This window comes from Papaver somniferum, chromosome 4, assembly GCF_003573695.1.
Source record: "Papaver somniferum cultivar HN1 chromosome 4, ASM357369v1, whole genome shotgun sequence".
NCBI lineage: Eukaryota > Viridiplantae > Streptophyta > Magnoliopsida > Ranunculales > Papaveraceae > Papaver > Papaver somniferum.
In genome coordinates this window covers 14,770,694-14,780,374 of record NC_039361.1, presented here as the reverse complement: position 1 = coordinate 14,780,374, position 9,681 = coordinate 14,770,694, and positions in this window count along the sequence as shown.

Sequence of the window (9,681 nt, the reverse complement as noted above, 5' to 3'; positions counted from 1 at the left end):
GTCTAAATTTTCTTTAAGAAATAAATGTGCATTTGATCACACTAACTTTAATTAAAAGTGAATTCATTGATCTCTTTGCCAGAGAGTGATGCATCCCGTGTGGGTATTTTTCACGCAAATCTCAATACTGGCACTTCGGGAGATTCATGCTACTCTGTTGAGAATGAACACTTCTTCGTCATGTCATGTCAATAATGAAAGTTCGGCTGGGAACATAGCACGAGAAAGTACCAGGAAAATCAGGCATTAATTAATAATGCTGGCATAAAATGGAATTCACAGAATATTTGGGATTGCTACTATGCACACCATTCTGAATGAATTTCGTACATATACTGAGTTGTTCAGCACATGCGTAAAGAAAGAGGTTTGAGCACTCGTTACTTTCAAGTGGCCTTCATTCCTTTGCAGGATCACAGTGCTAAGTATAGAGTTTTACGATTTTGACCCTAAACTAAAAACCACCATCAACACCTGGTGAAGATAATTTAATGCAAGCTGACATAAAAAATGAATTTACTGAATACTTCTCAAGCTATTTCAAGAACAACATCAATGGAGGATACCATTGGTTGTATATGGATGTCCAAGAATCTCTGAGGCAAAAAAGGAATGGATGGAAAGACGAATACAAAAAACAGAAATATGTGAAGCTATCAAGACTTGTGCGAGATGGGTTTCCAATGGAATTCTTTAAACTGGCATGGCTAGTAATAAAAGCTGAAGTGCTTGCAGTGTTAAATGAATTTTATGAGGAAGAACAATTAGATTAGAGAGTGAAATGTGCATTCATTAGTCTCATCCCAAAGAAAGAAGAAGCAAGCAGGGTCGTACCAAGATTTTTAGGGGCCCTAGGCGAACACCGAAATAAGGGTCCTAATTTTTTTTCAACGATTGTTTAAAGTAAAAAGATCGATAACATAAATATGTTCCCAAAAAAAAGAAAAAACAAACATAAGTATGTAATAAATTTTTCAAATGGAAACGACTAGGCAAAAGTAGTTAATCTACGAAAGATCGATCTTCCTGGCCTCCTCAATGCGAATTCATAATTTATCGTATCGTAATCGATGTTATTCACCATGTTGACCTCGATAGATAACATTGCTAGGCCATTTAATCTTTCTTGTGACATTGTCGACCGAAGGTAAGACTTGATAAACTTTAGCTTTGAGAAACTTCTTTCTGTAGAGGCAACTGTAACGGGAACTGTCAATAAAATCTTGTATGCAATCTCTGCATTCGGGTAGCAACCTTCCATATGTTTCAGGAAATTCAATACTTCAATTGGCCTTTCAGTTTCTTCCGGAAAATAGATTTTAGAACTTTCATTTCGGCATATAAGTCACGCCCATCGATATCGGAACCCATGACATGTTTTAAATAATTTTGAAGTTTGATACAAGATGACTTTAAGGTGCTATCATCAAGAGAATATAACTTCTTTACATGTAACAAGAACCCAAAGACTTCATCGAACTTTTGGAATTGTTCAAACCTACTAGTGAATGAGAATGTAGATTCAAAAGATCGTTTACATGGGCTAAAAATAAAATGTTCCATTGGGCCAAAATAGTTTAGAAATGGGCTGACAGTAGTTTCTTCTCTTTTTTTTTCCACTCTGGAGGGAGAACACACAACTATTAGTAGTATCCATATAAATAAAAAATGGGGGCTCCTATCAACAGGGGGCCCTAGCAATTGCCTATGTTTCCTATAAGCTTGGTATGGCCCTGAAGCAAGTATCCCACAACACTTCAGGCCAATCAGCTTAGTAGGATGCATTTATAAAATTGTCTTAAAGTTTCTAGATGCAAGGTTGAATATGATGATTCCTAAAATTATAAGTGAGCATCAAGGAGCCTTCACCCGTGGAAAACAAATACAGGATGCCATTCTTATAGCTGGTGAATTAATTGACTCAAACCTAAAATCAAAACAACCAGGCATTCTCTGTAAACTTGACATTGAGAAAGCATTTGAAAATGTCAACTGGAATTGTTTGGATACCCTCCTTAAATATGTAGGTTTTGGTGATAAGTGGCCGAATTGGATATTTTGGTGTCGCTCATCAACACAATCTTCAGTTTTAGTCAATGAGAGTTCTACAAGCAAGTTTCAACACTACAAAGGTCTGAGATAAGGAGATTCGCTCTCCTCATTCTTGTTTCTCCTGGTAGCTGATGTGCTGACAAGATTATTAAAAAAAGCTGAAGAGTTTCAGATGATTACAGGCTTCAAGATGGGGTTCAGAATCAGTGTATCTCACCTAAAATTTGCAGATGACACACTAATCTTCATAGATGCAAAAGAAGAAGAAGAAGCAGAAAACTTATTAATGATTCTTCAAATATATGAAGCTATCACTGGTCTTAGAGTAAATTTAGAAAAGAGTACAATTTTAAATATATGAGCAGAAAATAAGATTCAAGATATTGCAAGGATACTAAGCTGTCAAATAGAATCACTGTCATTCACAAATCTAGGAATGCCTCTTGGAACTACTAGAAAACAAACAAGCATATGGGAAATTATCTTTGAGAAGTTTAAATCTAAGCTAGAAAAGTGGAGAAGAAGATTTTTATCTAAAGCTGGAAAAATTGTCTCAAAGTTTCTATCTGCAGGGTTCAATATGGACCCATGGAAAAGTAGAGTTCTGTTTTTCCTAACTCATAAAAAGGATTACAAGGCAGCAACAAACAAAGGAAGCACGATTGCAGATCATATTCAGAATGGAAGATGGACCTTACAATTATCTCAAAATCCAAATGCAGAGACTCAAGCTGAACTGAACTATCTGGAAGGACTTTTAGGAAATTCATTGGTGGAATTATCTCAGAGTGATGACTACATCTCATACCTCACAGCTTCAAGCTACACAACCAAAGAGGGGTAGCAAATGCAGAATGCATGGTCTCTTAGGTGTGGTGGGTGACTTCTGTTAGAGCACTGCTCGGTCGAACTCGCAAGCGTTGTTATCTCAAGATTATTTGTCAATTTTAGGTGATCAAAACTATAAGTCTTGATTTCTAGTCTACTTATAGCTATGTCTCGGATTAGGATAGAATGTGTAGTTGAGCTTTATACTTCACGACGTTCATCGTTTGAAGACAAAGATCTACTGAGGAGGGATTGGAGGAACTTCATCAACAAAAGGTATGTGGAGACTAAAACTTATCTATCACTCAGAAGTCTATTCTATTTTATCTCCTAATGAGACTAAGTCGTATAGCTATATAGACTTTTATATTATACACATTTGATATTTCGAGCCTAGTTTATCTCGCTGATCTATTTCTCGAAATACGAGTTGAAAGCTTTTTTCTTTAGCTACGTTCATCATTATTCTTGACGAGGTTAGTTGGAAACAATTTATTTGTTGGAAACTAAATAACAAGTCAAAAGATGATCATGTGAAAATTTCCTTGAAACATCTTACATGATTTGTGTGAGACAGTCATTTGATGTCGACTCGGGATGTTTCGTATTGATCATTCGATCACTTGAAAATTACTTATAAGCTAATAGTTTGTGTGAGATAGTTATTTTCGACTTCTAAGGATGTTTCAATGATTGAAATGGGAGTTTAGAACAATTAACCTTTGTATGGATACAACACAATATGCATACCAGTATGCAAACTGTTTTGGTATGATTCAGGTATGGAAACCTTATTTGCATACTAGTATGCGAATGGTTTTAACTTTTAAAATCCGGGAACCAAGTTTGCATACCAGTGTGCGAACGGTTCTACCTGAGTTAGGTCCGGGACAACAGTATGCATACCGGTTTGCAAACTGCTGGACAAGACCGAAGTATGAAACTAAAGTTTGCGTACCCGTTTGCAAACTTAGTGGTTAAAGTTCTAAAATCGGTTAACTATGTTTTCATACTCATGAACAAATACATTTATAAATTAAGGAATGCAATGTTTGCAGACCGTGGCTTAATGTTCATGAATTTATTCTTGTATAAGTACTTTGTAAAATAGTGAATCAAATCCGATTTTGTTTCACTCGTGTCTTGTATACTTCTATGAGATATAAACAATTGAAAAACTCTATGAGTAACACCATTAGATATATTTGATTATCTTTCTCTTTTATTGATCATCATATTTGATCTAGAAGTGTTAGATGAATATGGTTAATACAAATGTGTTCATATGGCTAACTTTGGTTAACTATTGTTGAGCCAACTCAATATACACGTTTAGGTACGGTTTTCAAACTGCTGGACAATACCAAAGTCCGAAACTAAAGTTTGCGTACCCGTTTGCAAACTTAGTGGTTAAAGTTCTAAAATCGGTTAAGTATGTTTTCATACTGATGAACAAATACATTTATAAATTAAGGAATGCAATGTTTGCAAACCGTGGCTTAATGTTCATGAATTGATTCTTGTATAAGTATTTTGTACAATCATGAATCAAATCCGATTTTGTTTCAATTGTGTCTTGTATACTTATATGAGATATAAACAATTGAACAACTCTATGAGTAACACAATTAGATTCATTTGATTATCTTTCATGTTTGATTGATCATCATATTTGAAAATGCGTGGGTCTAACAACCACACCCAACAATTCATTTGGCAATATGAGAGGACTTACTCCAATACACTTTCTAAAGAATCAACTAGACAGTCAGACTCAATCTAGAATAAAGTATATCAAATAGTTTAATATCTCTAACTCTTAATTCAATCCGCAATCAGCAAATAGAAATCTGCGAGCCCGATTGAATATAAGAGGAGTTACTTGAACGGTACCAAAGACCAATGTTCAAGTGTCAATCAATGTAAATCAACAACCAAAGGTTGGATATTCTAATTGATTGATCTTAACGCACAACTGTGATATTTCAATTATATAACAAAATATAATGCGGAAAAGAAATAACACAAACACCAGAATTTTGTTAACGAGGAAACCGCAAATGCAAAAAAACCACGGGACCTAGTCCAGATTGAACACCACACTGTATTAAGCCGCTACAGACACTATCCTACTACCAATTAACTTCGGACTAGACTGTAGTTGAACCCTAATCAATCTCATACTGATTCAAGGTACAGTTGCGCTCCTTACATCTCTGATCCCAGCAGGATACTACGCACTTGATTCCCTTAGTTGATCTCACCCACAACCAAGAGTTGCTACGACCCAAAGTCGAAGATTTGATAAACAAATCTGTCTCATACAGAAAAGTCTATAGGATTGAATATATCTGTCTCCCACAGAAATACCCACGAGTTTTTGTTCAGTCTTTTGATAAATCAAGGTGAACGGGAACCAATTGATAAGCCGTTTTATACTCCCGAAGAATATCCTAGTATTATCAATCACCTCACAATAATCTTAATCGACTAGCGAAACAAGATATTGTGGAATCACAAACAATGAGACGAAGATGTTTGTGACTACTTTTTATCTTCCCAATCGGAGATATAAATCTCAAGCCAATTTTACAATTGTACTCGTACGATAGAAACAACAAGATCAGATCACTGATAGACGCATTTATGTGTCTAATTTGTCCTCAATGTTTCGTATTGTTAGTACTCGTTTTCGTCCTTATTATGGTGTTTTGTGTGTTTGTAGGTATTTTTTGGAAATAAATATTGTTGGAAAATTCGGCTCGAAAAATTGCTCGGAGCACCTCCGGAGGGGCACCCACGGCTATGTGTAGCCCATTTTCATCTTTAGCACCCACTATTATTCGGCACGTTGGATGTTGGATAGGGGCACCTCCTTCTTCTTCCACGTTTAAACAGATTTGGCGGGAAGCTTAACTTTGCGCTGCATTGTTTTGTGGAGCAGAATTGGACGAGATTTTTTGTGAGTTTTTAAAGGGATTAGTTTGCAAATGGCCTGTTTCACAAAAACAGGGAAGCTAGTTGACTCATGCACGTATTAAAGGGACGATATGATGTGATTCTCATAAAACAGGGAATGAAAATATACTCGGAAATTCTGCTTTAATTCCGAGTTATATTTAGGAAGATTATGTGTGGCTATGGCGTGATTAACATGAGCTGAATCGTGTAACCTTGTGTTTAATCCATCTTGGGGGTGGTAACTGCCAGAAGATGCGTGGAAGGTTTTTAAAGGAAAGAAAATAATCCCGTAACATGGAGAAATAAAGTGAAAATTATATGAAGTTACGAGGGAAGATTTTGGTGCTGAGAGACTATATAAGTCGAGGAGGGACAGTAGAATGGGGACGGAGAGTTTGGGAGAGAGACAGAACATCACAGAGCTGAAAAATCAAGTTGCAGAAAACCACCATTTCTGCTGCTGCTGTGAAGAACACGAAGAACAAAAGACCACCGGAGGCATTCGTTCCTGCTACAGAGACAACGACATCCAAGTGAGGGTCACAGAGCTACAGTAACAACAACAATTCATCTTTATCGTTCTTTGTAACAGTGTTTGCAACAATTATAAACGTTGCAAACACCCGATTTTCATCATTTTCTCCATTTCATCTTTGTAAACACCTTTGAGCAATAATAATGATTTTTGAGCGTGTCTCCAACATGAGGTGCTAGACCCAATCCTTGGGGCGATGGAGGAAGCCATTCTTTCAAGAAATATGTGGTAATATTTATTTTATAAATTTATGCAATATTTTTATATGATTAATTGCATTGATAAAAAATGAATTAGATTATTTTTATTAATCAAATTTGTTTTCTCTTGATGATGCATTCTTAGTTTTAGACTCTTGATGTGTTATGCTTGTGACTAACATTTGATGTTTTGGAAATCTGATTTTGGCAATACTGTAGAACCGAATCAATTGTTTAAATTGCATGATATAAATTAACTTAGAACCCCATAAGTATTGATGAATGGTGAAATCCTAGCTCCAGCCTCTTCATAATTTTCACAACACTTTTTATTTGAGTTTGTTATTTTTATTTATAAAAAAATGAAGTCTAAAAAATCTGCTTTCACAAGTATCAACGAACTTATTACTACAACATCATTGAAAATAATCATCAATTTTTGGCGCCGCCGACGCGGACTTGTCTTTAGGCTAGAGTTTTTAGATTTATTTTTATTTTTATTTTGCAGGTTTTATTTATTTGTTCTAATTTACGTTTTTGGGTTTTTGTCTTTTTACTACATATTTTGGAATTTGGAGCGAAAGAAAATTTTGCCAAACCTTTTGGTGAATACTTAAAAATTTGGAGATAAAGACAAAGCGAAAAGATCGAAAGAAAATTAAAATAAAAATTATTAGATTTTGTTTTTTTTTAATCTTTTAGATTTTTGTTTCTTTTTTAAGTTTTTAGAAATTGTATTAGGATATTCTCTATTTTTGTAATTTTTATTTTTGCACTTTCCTTTTTGGACTTTGGACTTGGACATTTGGACATTCTTTTATTTTTAAACCCTACGAAAGGGTAGTATTAAATATTAAAATGTTTGCAGAGAAGAACGTCGATTACGATATCGCCTCGGCCCCTCGGGTTCGTACATGACATTGGAGTCGTGTCCCGAGTCGACTACAACGGTTCATCCCACGTATGGAACGGGAGGTAAGTTTGTCGAAACACTCGTGAATCCCCTGTCAGCGGGTTACTTTCTTCCTTCGTGTGAATATATGTTGAGGAATTGAAAACGGCTACTTTAATTTCCTAGTAAAGGGAAAAGACTATCCATACAAGATAAGGGTTCGGATTTCATCACCGTTCTCTTCTTGCCTGCCTTAGGAAAACGATACTAAACGCGAACCTAAGCTTAAATACTGACTAGAACGAGACCGATAAGGTAACGAGCTTAATAGGAAAGTCATTCGAAAAATATTGGTTACTCTTTTAAGCATACTTCGAAGTTCATGATGGTTTCTGTGAGTTGAATGCGTGACTGCGCCGCCTTGTAATACCGGTGAGGCCTTGGGTATCAAATCTCCACTGAGCTTCTCTCGCCTCTATTAAACTTACTTTGACTCGGATTGATTCTAGAGGGGTTGCTTAAATTGTAACGAATTCCATTTCGAAGGATTAGAAGCTGGTCTAGAAACAATCTAAATGGAGCCATCATGCTTTTTGTTGCTAGAAATCAGTAGGTTTGTTGTGGTGAAGTCAGCCTTGTTTGTGTATGCATAGAACTTCCCTTCCTTTTAGGACTTTTCTTTTTAATTTTGTTTTTCTAGTGTATGCCCGAGGTCATTAGAAAACGGTCTTGGAAAAGAGACAATCTAGGTTGATTGATTAGTGAAAAACCTAGTAGTTTTTCTTGTGGAAGCGGGGAGCTCAAAGACTCTTCTTTTGAGAGCCCTGTTTTTGGAAACTTCGGTTTTGAGAATCTGTCTCTTCGTGAGGAAAGTACCCCTAGTAATTCAGTTGTTCCAGCGATGGCAACTTTGAAAGATTACATGTTCCCAACTAGGACCAACCGAGCTTCGTGCATTAAATTGCCAGCCACTACGGCTAATTTCGAGATAAAACCTAGTATTCTTTAGATGATCCCCATATTCTTAGGGAAAGATGATGAGAACCCTTATTTTCATATTAGGGACTTTGACGAAATTTGTGGGACAATTAGAATAAAAGACCTTACTGATGAAGTCTTGAAACTTAAGATGTTTCCCTTTTCCTAGAAAGGTAAATCCAAGACCTGGATGAACAACCTACCATCTGAATCCATTGAAACATGGCAGGAACTTATTGCTGCTTTCTATATGAAATTCTACCCTAAGCATAAAACTGCAGCTGCTAGGCAGAAAATTAGTTCCAGTATGCAACAAGAGGGAGAATCTCTTCATAGGTTTTTAGAGAGATTCAATGATCTCCTATCCCAATGCCCTCACCATGGATTTGATAAGATGAAATTAGTAGGAATTATTTATGATGGCTTAGACTATTTGACTAAATCCATGGTCGAGTCTATGTGCGCTGGTGAGTTCACTAGTAAAAATGCTGATGATGCTTTTTAACTTCTTAGGAGTTGTCGCTAAAAAATACCAACAGTGAGAGCCTTGTGCTGAACCTCCTAAAAGACTCTTGGTCAATAGAAGTAGCACCAATGTGGTAGATACAAGCTTCGGTCAGATGCTGAGTTTGCTGCTTTGTCTAGAATGTTAGAAGCTTTGGAAATGGGTCAGTCTAAAAATAGGTCCCTTGTTGAACCTAATGATAGAATTAGAGCCTCTCAAGTCTCTAGTTGTGGAGTAGAACCCGATAACTCGTTTTGGGAAGGTCAGGTTAGTGAAGAACAAGCCCATGCTATCTATAACAACTCTAGGTTTGAAAACCGTCAGAAGTTTGACCCATACTCAGATACCTACAACCCTGGTTGGAGAAACCATCCTAATTTCTCTTGGTCTAGAGGCCAGAATAAAGGTCAATCTAGTAATTCTCAGCCTCCCCCAGGTTTTGGTTATACTAAGAACTTTTTCAGGTCAAGCCCAGTTTCATAACCCTTCTGAGAGTAAAATGACTAGCTTAGAGGAATCTCTTAGTATATTGACAAAAAGACAAGATATGTTAGCCAAGAGCCAAGAAATGTTAGTAAAGAGCCAGGTTAGTTTTCAACAGGAAACCGAACAAAATTATCAAACTACTAATCAGACTCTTGCTAAGTTAGAACTTCAAGTTAGTCAAATAGCTAAGACTCTAAGTGAAAGAGATAACGAAAGTTTCCCTAGTCAACCACAACCCAATCCT